General features: G+C 37.3%; 1 protein-coding gene across 1 annotated transcript in view; it reads left to right on the forward strand.

The window, feature by feature from the left end:
- Positions 1 to 6,375: 6,375 nt before the first annotated feature.
- The window catches only part of LOC105568981 (laccase-5-like), a 115,925-nt gene continuing 99,905 nt past the window's right edge, over positions 6,376 to 22,395 (forward strand). Inside the window, exons 1-2 of the mRNA XM_012025085.1 lie at positions 6,376 to 6,429; positions 7,414 to 7,522. The gene's annotated coding sequence lies outside the window, so the exon portion shown is untranslated. The remainder of the gene's footprint in view (positions 6,430 to 7,413; positions 7,523 to 22,395) is intronic.

Genomic DNA, 22,395 nt, shown 5'->3' on the forward strand with positions numbered 1-22,395 from the left:
ATTAAGTTAAAAATACATACACCGGTTCTCTTATTCATAAATCTTGTTGAATAAATTAGAAAAGGAGACTTGAAAATTATATACTTTCAAATAAATTTGTAAAAACTAATTAAATGTACTTATATAATTTAAAATATATAAGCCGGAGAAAGAAAGTATATAAATATAAATATTAGTAAACTAGTTAAATTTAAAAAGCTAACATGACAAGGTATACAAATAAAATATATAATTTATAATAACGTATTTAATCAAATTAAATGTATCCATCTCTCTCAATTTTATTTTTAATTTTCGGAAAAGAAAAGATTTTACTTTGATGTAGCAATGCCAGATCATTGCAACTAGTTGTATTAATATATTAACATAAATTCACTCATCACTATGGTGACATTCTATCTCCGATTACATATTTAACTGCATCCATTAACACAGTTTATAATTCTTAATTAATAATTACTTTTCTCACAGTTCTAGGGCAGATGCAATAAAGATATATGATCCCATACTAACATCTCAATCATTAACGCTTGTATGCATCTCTTTTCTGTGATCTTATGCATTTTAAACTTTTGCCCCAGTAACAGCAATCTTAACTCTAATATTCATTTGTCAAGTTGCAACGGTGCAGCAAGAATAATAATTTAATTGAAGCAGGCGAATAATACGGAATCAACGTTAATAAATACGCTACTCTCATCAGATGAATATAACGAGTAAATTTACTCACCAGCCGTTGCCACGTGACGCTGCGATTCTGCTCCGGTTCCTCCGTCGTCGACGAACTCATCCAGATTTCACAAGCACACACTCGCGAAAATTTCACTTTCCGAATTCCGATCGCGATTATCACACGAAATCCTGACGTAAGCATCAGTATTACGGTACGAAGAATATCACAGTTGGGCAAAATTAATGAAATTGGCGTAGCGTGTCAATTCGTACACAAATCACGATCGTTCATTACTTTCTTCGGCGTTCTCGGGCTCGTATTTATGCGATATTTAGTTTTACTTATTTAGAATAATTCCAGTACGACGAGACGTGCGACTTTTAACCGTGCACTGATACGATAAATTGCCGTCTGAACAATTATATAAATAGTGAACATTAGCGTTCGCTACGACACATTTCAGTGGCCTCATGCGCGTAATCTCGCATAAACGTAACAATCAAGAAATTCGCTACAGTCACTTCGCGGTTTTTATCTACAGAACAATTCCGAGCAGTGATCGCGATCGCTGGCCAACGGCTACTCCATTTTCCCGGCACAATTCAAGCACACAATCTCGAATTAACTCGTACAAACGTAAAGGACCGCGACGTTAGCAAATATTTCGCGTTTCTGACCTACAGTTAAATCTATTTATTAGCCTTTATGCACAAAATAATGCCACGATAAGTTGCTGACCGCATAACAGAACATTTTCATACTTGAAACACTCAGGTCAGAAGTCTAACGAAAAAGATATTGGTATTGGAAATTTTCAATTTTTTTATCGTGAGCAATGTGAAATTGCCCACACAGCACGCATGAGTAGGTACACATACATATTGAAAGGCATCTTTAAAGCGTCGTCTACAATAACTGGCGTAAGCGTGGAGTAAGAAGTAAGAGTAGGAGTAACGTTTTTGGCGTAAGCTGTTTACGCCGACTCAATCTACAATACGGTGAAGTAGGTGTTGTAAGCATGCGTGAAAAGGCGTAAGAGTAAGAGTAGGCGTAAGAAATAAAAATAATTCATTTCGCTTACGCCCTTACTCCAGCTCTATTAAACCGGAAGTAGCTCTCTTACGCCTACTCTTACTTCTTACTCCACGCCGAGGATTACTAATTAAATTAGTAATTTAATTCTATGATTACTAATTTAATTAGTAATTTAATTCTATAAAAGTAATTTAATTCTATGAAATAAAATAAAAGTTCTGCCAGCTTAAGTCGTTTTAATTCTTAATTGCATTTCTTTCATCACTGGCGACTTACCACTTTTACGAAAATTAAATTAGTAATTAAATTCTATGAATTAAATTAGTAATTTTATTCTAAAATTAATTCTATGAATTAAATTCTATGAATTAAATTAGTAATTTTATTCTAAAATTAATTCTATGAATTAAATTCTATGAATTAAATTACTAATTAATTTCTATGAAAGTAATTTAAGAATTAAAACGAATTAGGCTGGCAGAACTTTTTTTATTTCATAGAATTAAATTACTAATTTAATGCTATGAAACAAAATACTAATTAAATTAGTAATTTAATTCTATGAAATAAAAAAAATTCTGCCAGCTTAAGTTATTTTAATTCTTAAATTACTTTCATAGAATTAAATTAGTAATTTAATTCTATGAATTAAATTCTATGAATTAAATTAGTAATTTTATTCTAAAATTAATTCTATAAATTAAATTCTATGAATTAAATTACTAATTAAATTCTATTAAAGTAATTTAAGAATTAAAACGACATAGGCTGGCAGAACTTTTTTATTTCATAGTATTAAATTACTCATTTAATTCTATGAAATAAAAAAAAGTTCTGCCAGCTTAAGTCGTTTTAATTCTTAATTGCATCAATTTCAAATTGATCGCGATTAAAAATTGAAAAATTCAAATACCAATATCTTTTCCATTAGACTTCTGACCTGAGTGTTTCACGTATGAAAATGTTCTGCTATGCGGTGCGCAACTTATCCTGGCATTGTTTTGTGCATAAAAGCTAACGAAAAGATTTACCAACCGCAAAACCTATATTCGAATGTGTCGGTAAAACGGACGACTTTAGGATCCTTTAAGCAGAGAACCCGAAGATTGCGTAGAATCGAGATGCGACCTCGCGAAAAAAGAAATCAGCCGATATGTTTATTGGGTTGCGATTGACCCACGGAAAATTCGTCGCGTCTTCTTTAAAAGAACAACACGGCCGGGAAGGAATTCAAATGAAAGGGACACGCGCCTGAATCAATAATCTCGTATGGATGCAGGAGAACGGAAACCAAGAACACACGAGCGTTAGAACGTGGAAAATACGCGAGCGCGAGCAAATGACGCCACGACTGCGCAGGAATTCACGCGGGATTCGAAGAGACCTTTCGCGCTAATCGCGAGCGACGTACGGTGTCTGGTATCGCATAAATTATACGTCGACGCCCGATGCGTTTCCGACGAGAGAGCCGCTTATCTCTACGAGCGCTATTCACTCCCGATAATTCGGGATCTCGTGCGACGAGACGAATGAATCTCACAGCAAATTCGGTCGCGCCAGTGCGCACCGAGTGCACTCGAGTCTTGTCCATGGTCGATTCTTACGCTCGAGGATCGTCCGAGATATCTCTTGAAATATTTCCAACCTGTAAAACGAGATCTGTATAGCATCCAGACGGATCATTTTCTGGCAAAATACTCTCGGTGTTTAAGAAGACAAAGTCAAATGCAAGAATTGACGCTATTACAATCACAACCTCGTACCGTAATACGACGGAGAGCGCGGCGCGTGTCGGCCCGCACTCGCTGCAGCGCACTCGACCACGGGCGATCCAGCTTCATCTCCCGCCTCCGACGCTCAAGATGCCCTCGGTCGCGACGACGCCAGGTCCGCGCGCCGCGGCGTCCCGACGCTTCGCCCCGAACGAGCGCGAACAGAACCAAGGATTTCAATCGCCGGCCATGTTGCGTCGCCGGTCCGATTCCGCGGTTTCGGTTGCCGGTCCACGGTCCACGGTCCGGCCCGTTTCCGCGGATCCAACATGGCTGCCGTCCATCGAGCGCCGTTTCTGTCGAACGACGACGTACGCGGGCAACGAATGTACGCGTCGGGAATTGCGATCGAATGTACGTACGGATGTCGCGTAAGCAATGTTCTTATTAATCTTTTATTGACGAATACACCGCGGCGTTCACGGACGATCGATGGATCCCGTGTCTCGGCCTCGCGCAGCAGCGCGAGAACGAGGGACGCGGGACAGCGCACGGAACTCGGCTCGGGAATCGACGCGAAACGGTTTCGGAAAAGCACCAGAGTCACTGCCGGCGGACGGAGGAAAGCTCCCGGAAGCTCTCGATCGGCGAGCGCGGCGAGCCGTTTCACTCATTTCGCTTACCTTAGCGCGCCAAGACGCGCACACGCGCGCACCACCGATCCGTTTGAACGCGGGAACGAAGCGCCACTGTATCCGTTGGCGGGAACGAGGCGCACTTGTGTCCGTTGGCGGGAACGAGGCGTCACTGAGCAGCTCCCTGTTACAGGCGGGACGACACTCGGCGCAAAACTCTTCCGAAAGGGCACAAAGTCACTACCGGCAGAGGGGAGGAGAGCCCTCGGAAGGTTGATCGGTGAGCGCGATCAAACGTTTCACTTATTTCGTTGCGGTAGCGCGCAAAGTCCGCGCGAACATAACCGCCATCCGTGTGTACGCGGCAACGAGGCGTCGCTGACAAAGTTTCTTGTTACAGGCGGGACGACACTCGGCGCAAAACTGTTCCGAAAGGGCACAAAGTCACCACCGGCAGAGAGGAGGAGAGCCCTCGGAAGGTTGATCGGTAAGCGCGATGAGCCGTGTCACTTATTTCGTTGCGGTAGCGCGCAAAGTCCGCGCGTAACCACCATTCGTTTGTACGCATGAATATCGACGGGAACGTTGGCGAGAACGAGGCGTCACTGAGCAGTTTCTTGTTACAGGTGGGACGACACTCGGCGCAACACTGTTCCGGTAAAGCACAAAGTCACCACCGGCAGAGGGGAGGAAAGCTCTCGGTAGGTCGATCGGAGAGCGCGGTGAAACGACGTACGCACTTATCGCTCGCTCCCCGAAGAGGGGCGATTTGAGGGAAGTTCTCCGCGCAGTCTTTCAAGTTTGATAAACCGACGGACTCGTATTTGAACGTCGCGGACGTTGACACGCGGCGATACACGCACATACGCGTACGCGGAAGCACGCACTTCTGAGTCGATATCAGTAAGACACTTGGTTTGTCCCCTGCGGTAACGCGCGGAGACAGGGCGAATATCACTGCGATCCATTCGGACGCGGCAAGGTTCGCGGAAACGAAGCACGCGATACACGTCCGGCTCCTGCGACGGGCGGAGCGACACTCGGCGAAAAACTATTTCGGAAAAGCACGAAGGTCACTGGAGGAGGGGGAAATTTGGCGGTCGAGCGCGGTGAACCGTTTGTTTATCACTCGCGTAATTGCTGATCCATTCGAACGCGGGTGCGTCGCGAGCCGCCTTGTTTACAACTGTGAATGGTATAAAAACTTCTCGTTTAAACGTTAAATGTTTTTAGGCTACTGGCATTACTGGTGATACCTTGCCGTGGAAGCAGTCGCGGAGAAGCTTCCGATCGGAAGCAAGAGAGTGAAGTGATACGTTCGGGACGCGTTGCGTCTTTCATCCGTCACCGAAGTGATTCAGATACTTACATTCTCTATGATCAAGTAAGTTGCCGCTCCAGTTTTAACGGCCTAGTTGTTTTTTAGTAGTTATTTGCTATTTGTTACTATTTGATACGCGTTTTGGCTGCGTTCAGCAGGAAAAGCTGCTTTGCAACTGTAAAATTCGTACATTTGTTTGGAGTATGCTTCTCGATTCTGCCGTAATCAGAAGCATACGCCAATCAGATGGCAAAGCAGCGTTTTTTATGCTGAACGCCGCTAATGTACAATATAATAAAAGCTGTTTAAGAACTGTGTAACACGTACAATTTGAAAAGAATTGTAGGTCGGTTTTACATATTTCACGTATTATATAATGTTCGCACAGACATTTATTTATATTTCACGAAATTTGTTTTATCGGGTAAGTAAAGTTTCAGAGTTACTTTCGCATTGCAGACCTGCGTCTAATTCAATCAGGATTTAAACTGACCGAAAATAAAAACTTTATATTATACGTGCAATTTGTACGTGTAAATGTTAGAAAGATTATTATTTCTTGGCATGCGATTGATGTATTATAATTTTTTGTTATCATTGTACCCGGCGATTCGTGTGTTACTTTGCGCTTTTAATCTCAAAGTGATAAATATTTCACTTCAACCGACGAAAAGTTTAAAGCACGACGCGAGAGAGATTCGTCCGAGTTGGATCGTTAAGAAGGGTATCGCTCGTGGATTATTGAAATTAAACTAATTTATATAATCCCTTATCGTATTTCTACATCAAATCACGCGTGTTAAACGCGATTGACAAATGTTAATAATTCTCGTAGGAGACTATCGCGTTGCGAAAAGCGTCGCGAAAACACGCGGAACATCAGCCTTGAATGCCGCGTCGAATGATTCGGCACAATAGATTGTTTTCGACCGAGGTGTTCACGGCGCTGTCATTTCTTGGAATCGAGGCTCGGTCTACGGAGCTCGGCAAAACAATAGGTCACGCCGTACGCACGATCATTCATTCGTCGACAGTCGAACGAGTTGCTTTGAGGTACACGTTGCTCCGCATATTGTATTATTCTTTCTCGATACGCGTTCGCGACAATTACGGGAAGAATCCGCGCTCGCGCTCTGTGAATAATCAGCGATCGCGATATCATTGTGATCGTTGAATCCTCGCGATTTACTATCGATGCTCGGTTAACCGACAAGACAGATATCTCGCACGATTTACACATGAAATTTGCACGTCCAAAGATCAAAGCGCTAGCTAACTTGAAATTAATTCATTATTGCGATAACAACGGACGATAATTGCTCCTTTAAATAATGCTCGTATTCGGACACATCTCGTATCGTCGCATTGAATCTCTCGTCGATTCGAATATAATTTGTCGGCTGTTTCTAGGTTGAAAGCGCAAAATAATACACGAAATATTAAATCGAATGCTTTAACTAGCACTTATATCGGTGATCTATTGATACTACTAATTTATACGGAATTTATAAATGAAAAGACATATGCGACATTGAATTTTTAATTATTTTCGGACGATTGTATCTCGATTAACTCAGTTGTATAATTTATAATTGTATAATTTACAATGTATAATTTTCAAGTGTTTCGTTTAATAACGGAAATGAATAATCTTAAAATTTTTCTTTCATTAACGGAATCAAATGCTGGTCAGAACTTTGAGTCGAACATCTTCGCGATACATTTAATTAAAAAATTAAATATCAGTTAATCTTATCCGTGCTTAATTATATGTATATAGTGAGACGAGTGAACACTATACACTTATCACAAACATAATTGTATCAATATTTTAAACTAATACTACAACATTACTAAAGTAATATTATGAAATAATATCTCTGCAATATCTATGCAACATTACACTGCAATGTTGCAATAATGTTGCTGCAAGCTTCGCATAGCGGGTATCTATATTTAATACTTAAAATCAATAGAAAATATTCAACAAAATACACAATATTGTCAAATCTAATATTATTATAATTTTGTGTTTAGGTGCAAATAGCTGCGCAGCGACGATAACACAATGGCAGTGCGGTGGCGACTTAACACAACGGCAGTGCGGTGGCAACTTAACACAACGCAGTGTTACGAACGGCGGTTGGTGAGTGAAATCATTGGTTATATTTAGGATAATTGACAAGCTATCGCTTCTTTATCGACCATATCGTTGCAATTTGAGAAATATCACGCACGAAATGATTTTAACATCGAAAGGATCGTTATACTCGTAGAAAAAGGGTATCATATCCGCATTGGAAATCTTTTTTACGATGTATACGTATAAATTCGCAACATTATTAGGGCGATTAAACATTCGACCGCACGATACTCGGATATTCGCGGACAATTAAATATGCGTATAATCGCGATTCTACTGTGCAAACCTTGTGCAATGCTCCGTTTCGCTTCCTCCTTGGGTGGGCAGACACATTTGCGAAAGAAATTACGGATACTTTCACTCTTGGGCACCCTATCCAGGAGCTAAGACCACCGGTCCCGCCATTAGACTTCTCTGTTCGTCCAACCGTGTTAATTATCGCGCGAATCTAACGGGCCGTTTTCGCGTGAACGTCGTTTACTCCTCACACCCAGCTCGGTGGACGGGAATATTATTTATGCTTTCTTTAGACATGTAAATCGCTTGTCCTGTACAATTTCCCGCACCGGTGATGGTATTTTGCCTGTGTCTATGAGCATGTATTTTATACGAGCACGTGTAAGCACGATAATATTAATTGCATCCACGAAGACGTGAATGTTCTTAACGTGCAACGAGAACGAAAAACGAGCCGGTTAGATAAAAAAGAATTACGTTATCACGCATTGGGTAATTTATCCAAGTAATCTTTATCTCTTGTATCTCAAGTAAAATTTATTCGCGTTATCAATTAAAGAGGTATGTATTCGGAAAAAAAATATACACATATGTATATATGATATATAAGAAAATATTAAACAGGAGAACACATGGAATGAAATGTTTACGACACAATTATAAAAGTTAAAAGTTGCGCAATTTTACGCGTTACATATTTTAGCACAATTATTAACGGCTTTTCATGTTTAAGTAATCAATTAAAATGTCGTAACCGAAAAAATGTTATATCGAGGTCGAAAAATGACTGAACGAATTACTCACACGAATTGCACACATCGATGTATTAATCATACGTACAAGTTGTACCAATTACACGTAGAGTTTACCAGACTTGAATATTTTTATTTCGTATTGCTTCGCGTAGAGAGAGCTGCCGTGATATTAATTAAAAACACCGATCAGACATACGTGAATTAACACGGGGCGCGGAATTTTTTACTTTCATCGCGCAAGTTTCCGTTGTCACATTATAATTAGTCGGTATGCGCGCGTTCTTCACGTTGTTTTTCTCTAGCTTTGTTACAGTCTACGTGAAATCTTGCAATAAAGAAATTGGGAAATTAATAAATTCAAGACACGCCAGTAATCGATAACGAAAAAATGTGCAGGAGAAATCTCGCGTAAATCTTTCAACCTGCGCTTTTACGCGGTCAAAGTTTTATTATTATAATTGTCTAAGAAATATTTAAACTTGGACTAATCGGCTGCATGGTAATATGAATATTCTATAAAGTTGCAAAATTGTTTTTTCCACAAGTACTTAAAAACCGTGTCTCTACAATTTTCTCTTTTAAACATTTAATCGAACACGTATGAAAGAATTTGACACATGTATTGAGACGAAATACATTTTAAATAAATTCAAATAAAATCGCAGACAAATATATTACATACGATAAAATCTAAACTGATAAGCTATTTGTGCTTGTGGTTTTAAAACTGTTAGTTAATTTTATCATAGACTACTGGATAGGACACATGTTGCGCATAAAATCAAGCTAGCGTGAAGTTGTAATAATGGGATCTATTACGCGATGATAAATTGTCGTCTTTTTCCGGCAAGCTTACAAACGTTTTAAAGTTACATCAACGTTCTTGATCAATCAGAATCGGGTAGATCACGTAGCAAGATTAATGAATCTCGTACGCCAGCTGTTGAATGGTTCCGAACCATGAAATGGCACGACACCGTGGAAATATATTGTGCCTGATTACGTATAAAACCATCGAACGTAGTTACTACCGTGTGAAAACTGCCGTTAAAAATATCACTTTGACATGCTCTTTATTTCCTTACGACGTGACGGATATATGGTTTTCTTGAACGAATGCGCGTGAATTCCTGTTCCAAATTCTATTTCAATTTCCGAAGAGAAGGGAGACAGAAAAACAGCGTGGACGTGTACGCTTCAACGTGCCTCGACAATTAAAGTAATGAAAGTTTATAATGACTCAGTTTCACCTATATAACGTTAACAGTCGAAGTAGTTGATAAAAAGGCAAGTGTGCTACAAGTATCGCGAAAATTTATGACCAAAAAGAGGAAACGGAGTCTTACGCGAGTAGAATTGTTCTTTAAATAGATAATTAAATTATGAAAGTTTAACTTAAAAAATTGCTATACTCGTAATACCTCAAAATCTTCCTATGAAAAACATTCTTAGCCAGACATACGCTAGCTTTAATAGATCTACAAGATATTCAACTCGTAATAATTTAAGTAATTTTCAATAACTGCATGTACGTCCGACAAAACATATAGTAAGTGCACGTAAATTCATGCACAATTATTATTTTTGCATCATGTTACGTCGGCTGTGTAAACTCTCCAAAGACACAAAAAGATAAGTGCGGCTATAATTGCTCTTACGAGATCCGCGTTGTAATGTGCACAATGCGAACTAGTTAATTTCCACGAGCACTTGGCATGTTATTGCGTTACAACTTTAAGGTGGAACTTAAAAAATTATGAATCAGATAAATTAATTATCGATGCAACGCGACCATTAATGATCTACGCGGATTCATATTTAGCCCAATGCTTATACGTTACTTTGTGTCATCCAACTTTCTCTCTCGTTATTCCAAATGGACACCCGCGACTCGAAAAGTGACCGTAGCGAAGAGGCAGCGTACACTTTCGAACGGCAGACGGCCGTGTAGTAAACGGGACTTTAATTTCCTGCTTTAACAGTTTCATCTATCCGTTTGCCAAACGGAAGAATCAAAGGCTGCGCTGCCAATCCACCGCGTCGATCAGAGATAAAATTAGTATTTGTTCCTGACACAAATTCGCATTAACGCGCCGGGCGCGTGTTATTTCCTGCTGGTATCTGATCATTCCACGGTAATTCCTTTCATTCCGATAGATCCGGACAAGTATCCGCAAGGAGGCAAAGTTAATAAACACGATCCATTTTTAGTGCGCTTTAACATCGCGGTTGCATTATAGTTCGGCAGCCGCACGCCGAACTTTCTCCGTGGTTACACGCACGGCTCTGTAATAGCATAGAATAGATATCCACGTTGCTACTCTATAAGCGAATATCGGCGAGAGCCCCACGCATTTGTATGCGTACGTGTTGTTACGCAAAGATAGCTTATGTAGAACATCTCCCAAGACATTCGTGCATTTTAACGGAGACTTATCTACGCCACCTTGGCAGAAGAAAGTTCTTTTTTTGCTTTCTTCAAGATAGCGTAGATAAGTCTTTGTTAAACTGCGCGAAAGTTATATTCTAATATAGATACTCTAAATGAAGTATCTATGACAAATACTAAGTGACATAAAATTGTAGAAATATCCCTGGTAGAAATGTACGCAGATTTTCTAGACACCCTTCCAGTTACTCTCTAGTATTACTGCATTCTCATTAGTTCTAATAATACTGCATAGAGAATGGACAAGAACTTGATAGAGTTTTATTTATCAGTGCTGAAGCAGTTTTCCTTGTAAAAATATGCAGTTTGCTTAGACATTTGCCCAGTTATTGCCTAGTATTAGTAGATTATTATTTATTAAAATACTTATTGGTTTGTTCTTATTCACCAATTGGGTGCAGATTTTGCGCTTCTTTTATGTGCAGTAACTATAAGAAAAGCGTTACATCTTGACTGGGATTCCAAGTAGTTTTCTCAGTTACTAGACAAAAGTTAATACAACTGTCTAGTAAGTGCTAAAAAAATGTATAACATTTATACCAGAGATGTTTTGCATTTCTTTTCTCTCAGATTACAATTTTTGATTCTAACATAAATTTTTAAATTAAGAGGAGAAATATAAGTGTGATAAAATTAGAAAATGCACAGATAAACAAAGGTTAAATATTTAAAGATGAATTTTAATTTTAAATAAGACATCACATATGCTCGCGTTTCGGAGTTAATTACTAAAGTAACATTCAACTTGTTTCCGCACAAACGCTACTTGCTATTCTGTAATTAAGGAACTTTTCCCGAGGATGCTTAAATCTAATTAAAAGGCAGCTTTGCATGCTCGAAATATCTCGTTTAAAACATGTAGTTTTCAGTATGAATATTAAATCCCGCTTTACTGCCAAAAATATTTCCTGTTACGCACCGAAAATGTTTCCACGGGGATTTAATTAAGCCAAGCTGTGTTGATTAATCTTTTCCACTGAACCAAGAGGTTAATGCGATCATAAACTGACACAATAACGCTTTTACAAATTGCATTCCGTACGCGTGTAGCAATAATTGCATTCATAATTTGCATTAACCGAAGTAAAGCGACGTGATTTAATGTCCGCATACGTTTCGTTCACAGTTGACTTTATGGCAAAAATTGCGACATTGTGTAATGGGAATAAAAACAGCGCGAAAAGATTATAAAATAAAATATTTTCACTATCTTTCTTCGGCCACTTGCAGAAGTGCATGTAGAAACGAAAAAATTTGCTGCTTCAAATTATTCATTAGATATTCGCTCGATGGATTAGTGAGAATGTTATGAAACGCTACTTGCACACGACGCTATCTCGACTATGTAATCGTTTTAATAGCATACGTACGGTCGCATTTAATTCCGACACAAAATATGATATACCTGCGCTCTCTCTACATTTGTTATCAAACCATTTTTCATTTTATTGAAATACATATGGATACTTTTTATCGCGAAAAATATTGATGGAAATGTACGCCGTCGCGTATACGAAATGTGAAATGTTGAAAGCTCGCGTTTTGTACACCAACGGCAGGGTAATAGAAATCATTACCACCTCGATTGTAATTAGGAGCGGCGGCGGTGATCGTTGCATTAGATCGATTAGCGAAAAGATAACGCGGCATATCGCGCCTTTATTATCATCGCAAACGAGGAATTGATCGTACGGTGCGAATGTATGTGTGCCTCGATTCCGTATTAATCAACGACGTGCAACCATAAAGGCGGCGGCACGTCGACAGCAGCCTCTGTATTCGGCCTGGAAAATTGCGGCAGCTTTTATCGCGTAGTTTCTCCGTTGCGTCACGCGCAATTCGTCCCACGCATCGGCGCATAATTAAAATGTTTCACGCTGCGGGATCCACGCTTTGCCTACCTTCGCATGGGCCGCACCGGGGACCATCTAATTGGAAACGAATTAATTCAATCGTGGAATCCGTTGCGAGAGATCGACTCTACTATCGGAGCCGTACTGTCGTCTCTTGACAATATACATGTGCATATCTATCGCGTGCATGCCGCGTATCTCGCTCATTGTGCATTGTGTCGCGAGAACCGATATCGATAGTAATCGCCGAGAGAGAATAACTATCTCCGTTAACTGCGGGAAGTGAATTCGCATATTATGCGAAGTGACGAACAGCGCCTTTCTTATTCAAGTGCAACACTTATACATTTTTTTAATATTACATTGTAGACTTATATTTTATTTATTTTTAATTCTCATAGGTAAAATCATTATTTATTAATGCTAACCAGTAGTTTACTTCTCGCTGATTAATAATCAATTCTTTGCATTTACTTCCGTTTTATCTTTAATGTTTTGTAATTTTAAAAGACTGTTGCATTTAGATTTATAAGGTGCGCGATCTACTCGCGATTTATGGCGGTCGTATCCAACACCATATATTATTGACTTTTTGATCGTGCATACACGCTCTTTAAGTTTCAAAACGGGCGTTTAAAACGAAAAAAAGAGGAATAATTGTGCGGAAAACAGGCACGAGAAACGAACAGGTACTTATCAACGGTTTCCCTTTCGGCTGATCATCATCCTACCGGAACGAACAGGGTTCGGATGGGCGGGTTGCAATCGCAGAATCTAATTACTACAGGAACAGGAAAATAACAGGCCCGCGCGCACAGATTATGAAATATCCAGCGATCAATGCCAGCGGCCTGGTTTATATCGCGTCGACGTACAAGTAGCATTAAGCGGCGTGAGGCGAACGCGCGAGCGAGCGAACCTTCACAGGGAGCCTTTTGCGAAATATTGACACTTCGCGATTGTCAGATAGGTGATACGTACTTGCTGACGGTGCGTTTTAATTGATTGTTTGCCCCCAATTTTCCCTTAATGGCAGTGAGCCGCGACGCGTCAAGATCCAATCGATGATAATTTAACGAAAAATGAGATACGCCTCGACACCGCGTTTGATGAAGCCAGAAGTCATAAGTGCTCTTAATGAGCGTTAATTACATGAGCGCGTGTTAATATAATAGACAGCATGTTGTTAAGCCGTTAAAAAACTTGACACTGGAACGTATCTTTCATATTCAGGAAAATCAATGAAAAGATAAAGATAATCGTTTGAATAATTTTAATAATCAAGATTCTAGGTAATATATTTAGTTATGACAGGTTGATTTTTTTAGTATAGTATAATGTAAAATAAATCTTACACACACGGAGAGAATTCTCTCTTAAAATTTATCCTGAAAATCATATAATCGCGGGAGAACGTAGCATGTACGAGCGATTTTGAGTTTTTGAAATTTTATCATACATTTTATCATTATTAAATTTTTACAAAAAACTTCAAACTCTCACAAAGTTCTTCAAAATGCCTCACGATTACATGATTTTCAGGGTAAATTTTAAAAGAAAATTCTCTCCGTGTATTAATTTAGAAATGCTAAGATAGTTTTACTCAAGTTGTTTCAATGCATAACAAACGTTTTCCCAATAGCATTAAAGGATAAAGAAGGTAAAATTTACGAGAATACGAAAGTTTTAATTAAATTGTAAATAATTTATCAAAGGCAAAAAATTGTCTTCAACACGTTACGCACATCGTTCATAAATTAGCTTTATGGAGGGTCAAAGTTAAAATCAGTTCACGTTGGTATCGTGGAGGTCTTTGTAATTTGATGCATTTGCAAAGCGATAACATTCAAGAATATGATCTTTGAGCACGTGGAATTACGGTCCACGAATGACTCAGAGAAAATGTTGAATGAAGTGCGGAAGAATCGAGGAGGTTGCACGTTCGTGTCTCGAGGACGATCCGTGATCTTGCTCGATCCGAGGACGGCTCGCGAGGTGCAACGATCCTCAATGATGCAACCGGCTTACTCGTAGTCGTATCCGTAATTCCTTCGTGGTGAAGACTCGATGATGCAAACGTCTCTCGCCAACCTAGGCTATAACGCCGAGAGAGACGCGCGCCCTGAACTTGAAGCTCAAGGGAATCTTCTATGTGTTGTCTCTCGGACGCGCGCAATACCAAGTCTCGTCATGCGCGCAATGCGGTTTAATTGGCGTCATCCTTACAAGGATTCAGCCGGTAGTCTCCGCCGATCGCATTCTAAGCGGTCGCTGATCGCTTTCGGAATAATGATTTCGGATGAAGATGCGCTACGCAAACGGCAATTGAACATTGAATAGAATTTTAATTTATTAAAAATTCATGCAATTTCGAGACAAAAGAGCAATCTGTGCCAAATTTTTTACGTACCAAACAATCTTTTTAATCGGAAGGAGAATAAGAGCAAAAAGAAAGAATAATAATTTATTTAAAAAAGATTTTTCTTTAAAGACCGCAAAGCTTTTGATCAATAATTGCGAGTGTGATTTGACCAAATCTCAATTTCTTAAATGTTCAATAACATTATGACAATATTGACAAGAACAGTGAATATAAAAATCAATTCTCTTCCTTGCATCTTCTATTACAAATCTTTAATAATTAATTTGTATTTTTCATTACACATTACGTAGTATGAAATATCTACATATACTGGATATTGTAATTGCGAATGAACAGTTATTACTGTCAAATTATTACGTAAAAGAATAGCAAATAATTACGTAACAATTATCGAAGAATAACTTTATTATTACCTGCTTTTGCATCTCACATAGCTTTTTCCACGTAAATCATTTCCCTTTCTCTAGTTTATGGAGTTGAAAGTAGACACTATCAAGGAAGAAGGAATTTAGCATGCCCGCAAAGGTCAATCTCTATTACAGTCATTTTGCTGTTCCTTGTTCATTAAAACCGACTTATTTTTTATTGCGGTTTATTAAAAGTAGTTGTTAAAAATTTTGGTACATACAACACTGCTAAATTATTAAAAGTATATGTGTAACCTTTTTGTTAAGTCTTAATTATCTAAAATTCTGCACGTACTTGTGCATGTACTTTTCTGTAGAACTAAAAAGCTATAGTTTTTACCAAATAATTATATTATTTTAACAATGTTTATTAAGTATCAAATAAAATATGAAATAATACATATACTCGTATCTTAAGGATAGGATTAAAAAATTGTTTATTACATATATTTATTAAAATGCTTGATTCTAATTCTAATAATTCCGAGATTCATTCTCTTCTTGTAGCGGGGCTTCTATTATTCGACGAATCATTTAACTTTCGCAGATCAATCTCGTAGAAGCAGAACACGATGTAGCAAGACAGAATGCTCGCTACTTTAAAGATCCTTCTTTTCTGTATCAATTACAAGCGCGCCACTCACAATCAGTGAAAGGACCTTGATTTAGTTTAATTAGTCATTTTGCACTAAACACGGTGCTAACGCATCAAATCTGTGAAAAAAACTGCAATTATGAAGAGGGCTTTCATATTCAATTATATTACAAAGTGCAATAGTAATTCGAGATTTATTCCGAAATTTAATCATTATTATTCGAGAATTTAATAAACTAAACGATTGTAAGTTAATAATTGATATTAAATTTTGGGTAATTAATCGTCATTTATTGATATGCCGACAATAACTGGAGTAATATGCTTGCATAAAAATGTTGTATAATATCACAAAGTGAACGTTGTATTATTATACAAATGTTATTATAAAGTGAATTTTGTGTACATTTCAAACATTGTCATATAACTCCGCGCCATTAAAACATTATAAACGTATATACGATCTTATTGTACATACACAATTCATATCATTTTTAATTTTTCTTTTTAATGTTTAAGAAAATATAAAATAAAATAAACACATTTGCGCAAAGAAAACGGAACCATTGATTGGACGGGGATGCTGGGGGGACTCTAAAATTACATCAGTTTTTATCCGATGCAACTGTAACTGAAATCTGAAATTAAAACTATAGCTTGATTTAAGTGGAAAAATTTGAGACCTAGTTTGGTCGAAATATCTAATCGTCACAACATTCGATAATAGCAGAGCAACTTGTATAACAATATAATATTGCTTGTACATTTTTCTGGCAATTATTACCAGAAGAAGGTTACATATTTAGAATGAAATTAAATTTTGCTTTTATATTTTCTAATCTCTGGTCATACTTAATCTTTCAAAATCTTAAATACAGCGTTTCGAAAATTATATGTTAAACACACTCGCTTGAAAACCAATGAATAGTGACGAATAGGAACGTGTGTACTTTCGCTTTTGTCAGTGCATGTAATTTTTCTTTACAATTTTCTACAAGTGCATACGAATATATACAGTAACGAGCCTGCTGTATGGCTCATTAAGTACGTCACGGGTGCCACACCCACCCTGATTAGGCGTGGTACGAATTACTTCAATGCCAAGAATGCGGCGTAATAGTGGTTCCGTTTCTATCTCAGCACAACTCTCAAACAACGATATTCTATACATTATATTAATTTCTTGTACAATTCAAGCATAAATGCTTGCATGACGTTTTCTAGCATTTACAACCTAAACCTTGAATCTCCATGTTGCAATTAATCTTGCAGATGTTCTTTATAATTCAGTATAGCTTAGATTTATAAGGATGCAAGGAAATATGATGCTAATCAAACATACTGACATTTTATTAATGTTTTATTAAGAGAGATGTCACGTCTGTCAATTCAAAACTAATGTTGTAATTGCCTATTACATTACACCGAACAGTGCTTTATTTCGATCGTAATATAGTCATAATATTAATGGCCCGACTTGTGTGCTCTTTAACCTTCTTAGGCGTTGAATCGTGCAAAGAGGAATGAAAGTCGTATCCCGACCTTCTCTTTTTACGAAATGGATATTCGTCGTCCACGTTACCATAGAAAGCTAATAAGAAATAAAGAGATAATTGACATACACATTGCATACATTTATAAGCGAAACGTCCTTACTTTTATGTTACTTGTCAGAACTTCTTTTAGTTTCACTTTCTTCCAAAGTTTAAAAAATGCTGTTGGGTTTTCCATGATCACCCTCTTAAATAGATTTTATATAACTTTGATTATTTTATATAACATCTCTTATATATTTTTACAATTTTTCAATATCTCTTTTCAAAATTAATTTCCATGATTGTACGCGCGACTGTATCTAAAGAGCTAATTATCAGCGATATACTATCACTTCGCGACATTTCGCTGGCTTGTAAATGCAATCGTGTAAAGCAGTCGACCTATATCTGTACACATTCACCTCGGTTGACTAACAAGAATTTAGATAATACTTTCATTTCGTTTGTAAATTTCGCGTTTTACTTAAACATCAGCCACCCTCTCTAATTCTTACAAACTGTAGATACATGAACTTTGCTGTTTTACAGCAAGTAATTGAATTCTCCTTCTATTGTACGTACGTGTATTATGAATTCCGAGTTAAATTTTGGAAAATAGAATATGAAAAAATCTTAAATAGACAAAAAGCTTTTTTTGTAATATACGAGTATCGTATATGTATACGTGTATACATTTTCAGTGTAACAAACAGATACTGTGTTTTATAAAGATACATTCTTTAAAAGCTAAGAATGTAATGCCCACAAAAATATAATTTTTAACGATATTCTCGCATTTGCTAATGGCTTAAGTCAAATCGCACTTGTGTCTGTATTACGAATTCGCCAATACGTGCCGGTGGCGATAGTTAATCTTCTTAATTAGTAAGCGAGTAACCTCCTGGTGTATACCTTTAATCGCGTGATATAGAAGCGCGCAAGCAACACGTGTCCGCTTTCATTGTTTGGCTCACGAAATATCACATACTACATCGCGCATTTCACACCAAATTTACGTGGACGAGATATTCGTAACGGACGCAAAGTGAGTAACTGAGGAGTTCGCAGGACCATTTGTTACTAAAACGCCAATTACAGCGTCCAATTCAAAGATAAACACGCGAGACATTCGTAACAGGCGTAAATGACTAATGAGTCTACTGTTACTACCTCCCGGTGTATTCCTTTAATCCGAAGTAGAGGCGCGCGAGCGGTTTGGAAACACGTGTCCGCTTTCATTGTCGGCTCACGAAATATCGCGTACTACATCGCGCGTTTCGCACCGACTGTTCATGAGAAAGATATTCGTAACGAACGCAAATAAGTAACTAAGAAGTTTGCAGGAATACTTGTCAATTAGAGAGTGAAATTCAAAGATAAACGCCCGATTACGGCAGTACTGATAAATACTACTATGTCATTTATAGATTAAATATTTTTATGTAAATTATTTATGCTATAATGCAATTCTGAAAAATAAGAATAATAAATTCAAATTTTTTAAATAATAATAAATTAATTTTTTCAATTAATAACTTCACTTTTATAATAATAAATTAATTGAATTATTTTTTAATACATTATACATATAATATGTGACTCTTTTTAACATCTGTTCATACATGGATCTATAGTTTATAAATGGCTTGTATGAACTGCTTGTTGAATGAGTTGTTTAACTTACAAAAGTAAAAATAATTTTATCATAATTAATTTCACTGTTTTACTTATTTAAAATTATATGTTAAATTATGTTTAATTGCCTAAACAGAGCAATAAACGTATTATTGATCATTTTATTTTATATTTTATATTCAATTTCTCTTGTACTGACTTTAATATCTTTACTGCAAGAAACTGCTTCGTGATCGTAAAACTATAATTTTCTCGAGACTGCGAAGTTTACATCTTTGAATTTTCAAAGAGATCTCGGATATATTTTGCATTTCAGATCTTAACATTCAAATCTACATTATTCTCGATGACATGGGTACAGTTGCACACATAACCCATTAATTGCAATTGCACGTTACACTACAATACCCTTTGAATCAATGCATCGTCATGATAAGAAGCGTATCCATTGTATCTTACTGTTACATGCAAAAGCGTAAAGCACCTGTCGATACTGCGCGTATTAATCGTGAGAGCGCAACAATACTACAAGGAAAATTCTCTCAATTCAGAATGCATACCAATCGACGCACATTCCCATTGTTACGGTACAGAATTTCTTGCACTTGATTTGCCGCGAAAGTGTTTTCCGTAAATTTTTTTTATTTATGAAAGGTATAGCGAATGATTATTTAGATAAGTAGAGATTGATTATAGGGGAGATGTTGAAAGATAATATGGGTATTGTGTAAGCATTTTATTCATCTCTATTGCGATAACTTGGAAAAAAGTTAAAAGATAAATACAAAGGCATTATGATCCGACGTATAATCGCGATGAACGTATCATTGTTTATTTCATTTTATATTTTATCTACTTTCTCATAACAGTTTTCTTTGGGTGCAGAAATTTGGAGATTATTTACTTTCTCGTGATCTTGCAAAGGCTTTTCGAATTTTTCAAAGAAGCTCTCAACAACATATACACGCGTTACTTTAATAGACTTTCATTTTATTCAAACGCCTCTATTGTATATTTGAAATCACTTAATAAGTTCTGTTTCCCAGAATGCAATATTATAGCGATAATGCGGTATGACAGCCATCAAGAAAGTTCAATTAGGATTTGGAGAGTGGAACAATAAATTCAATTACGGCGAATAGTGGACGTTTGAGCTTGGGAAATTGGTTTCTACTTCCTCAACTAAGGTCGCCATTATATGCTGTATGACGTTGCATTATGTGCGTATCGCGTGGAAATGCAAAACGTGCAATTTGATTAAGCAGACGTTGAATCGATCGTGAAAGTTCGATAAGCCAGCGCCGAGCTTTCGCAGCGAATGATCGAACCGGGAAAAGAGACTATTATGAATTCTGTCTGTGTTATGCCTGTGTTACACAGGGCAGACGATTCGTTACGTAATCACGTGAGACACATTGCATGCATCGTGTTATCATCCTAATCTGCTTCGAGCAGCACATATTAACGTCAGATATACTCTAATTATAACTTTATTAATGCTCCTGACGCTCGTAAATCTTTTTAATTAGCACCTGTGCAGCTTTCCCGTTTCTTTCATCGCTCGTGATATACTTATATGTACCTGTATATAATCGTAATAAGTCTTTCTAAGACACACCCTTTCGCTCCCAGCGTCTGCAATAACGAACAAACATTTTCTTCACTTGCAATATGCAAATTATGAATTTCCACATTGCGTCTATTTTCATTTCTCGCGTAAAAATAGCTCTCTCGAAGTCGAGATCTCTTTAAATAAATAAAAACAATGCCTTGACAGGATTAAAGCGAATAACTCTCTGTGACACGCATGATTACGTGCGCACAGTGGCGAAAGACATGCTACACATATAACGAAAAAGGCGAAGATCGTGAGAATTTGCCGAAAGCGTTACGAAGATTCTCGCCCGAACTTTCGTACATATTTCCACGAAATAACATAATAAAAAGATAAAAAGATGTTACTAAACAGCAGTTACGCATGATGCGCTTTCACGACTTATAAGAGAAGATGTAACGTCGTCGTTTGCAACGCCTATGTGCCACTGTGCGCGCAATAAAACGGATGTGTCTTACACGCAATGTTAAAATAATTTAATGTCAAAAATTTCTTCTTCCAATCCTTTTGTTAACAATTTTGTATAAATTGTTGTGTAAATTATAAACGCATGGATATAATAATGTCATATGCGCGACGTGAGAAAGGTAATTTGCTAGAAAGTAATTCGCGAAACATCGTGTACGTCGCATTCGTTCAATAACTAGTTAGTTTCGATGCAGGTCCTACGGGCACTCGTGAGGCTCGTTAATTCTTGTAATAACCGTGCAGTTTGATCCAACTTCTTTCTCCTTGCAATCTGCTGTAATAGATATCCGTTATTCACAAGAAAATATCACGTAAAACGTGATTAGATTATGAAATGCACGGAGAGCGATCAATGACGTTCGAGAGTAATAAACGCCGTTACATAATTATTATGTCCTCAACAAATAGATATTTTCTTCGTGTCGTGTAAGTACATTATTATGCGCATTTTATTGCATTTTTAAAACGGCACGTGCAAATTGCTTGTTCACTTTGATGTGAATCGTTTATATTACAGCCACATTATGTGCGAATAAATCTTTCTTAATATGCAATAGAATTTACGACACAAGAAACGCGATGCGCATAGATTATCTCGGAACCTTACGTATATACATATTTATTCATGATTTCGGTATAACAGAATTTTTATTTATTAATAGAAAGATCTAAATCTTTTATGCACTTTTATGTCTACAAGAGTTTTACCGAATTTTTAAATAATTTTAACTTGTAATCTCCTTATTTTATTGACGATGATTTATTGACGATATAAACACGTGTTTATAAAATGTATTCTGAAATTAAGTCAACAAGATTGAGAGATTCTCAAATTATAGGTTTGCATATGTCATAAATATGAAATGTGTCTACACGTGATTGAAAATGCTGAGAGTGAAAGGTTAAATGTAACGCATTATTTATTATTAAAGAAATTGCTGACA

Source organism: Vollenhovia emeryi, unplaced genomic scaffold, assembly GCF_000949405.1.
Source record: "Vollenhovia emeryi isolate VEMERY1.0 unplaced genomic scaffold, V.emery_V1.0 DF939126.1, whole genome shotgun sequence".
NCBI classification, from domain to species: Eukaryota; Metazoa; Arthropoda; class Insecta; order Hymenoptera; family Formicidae; genus Vollenhovia; species Vollenhovia emeryi.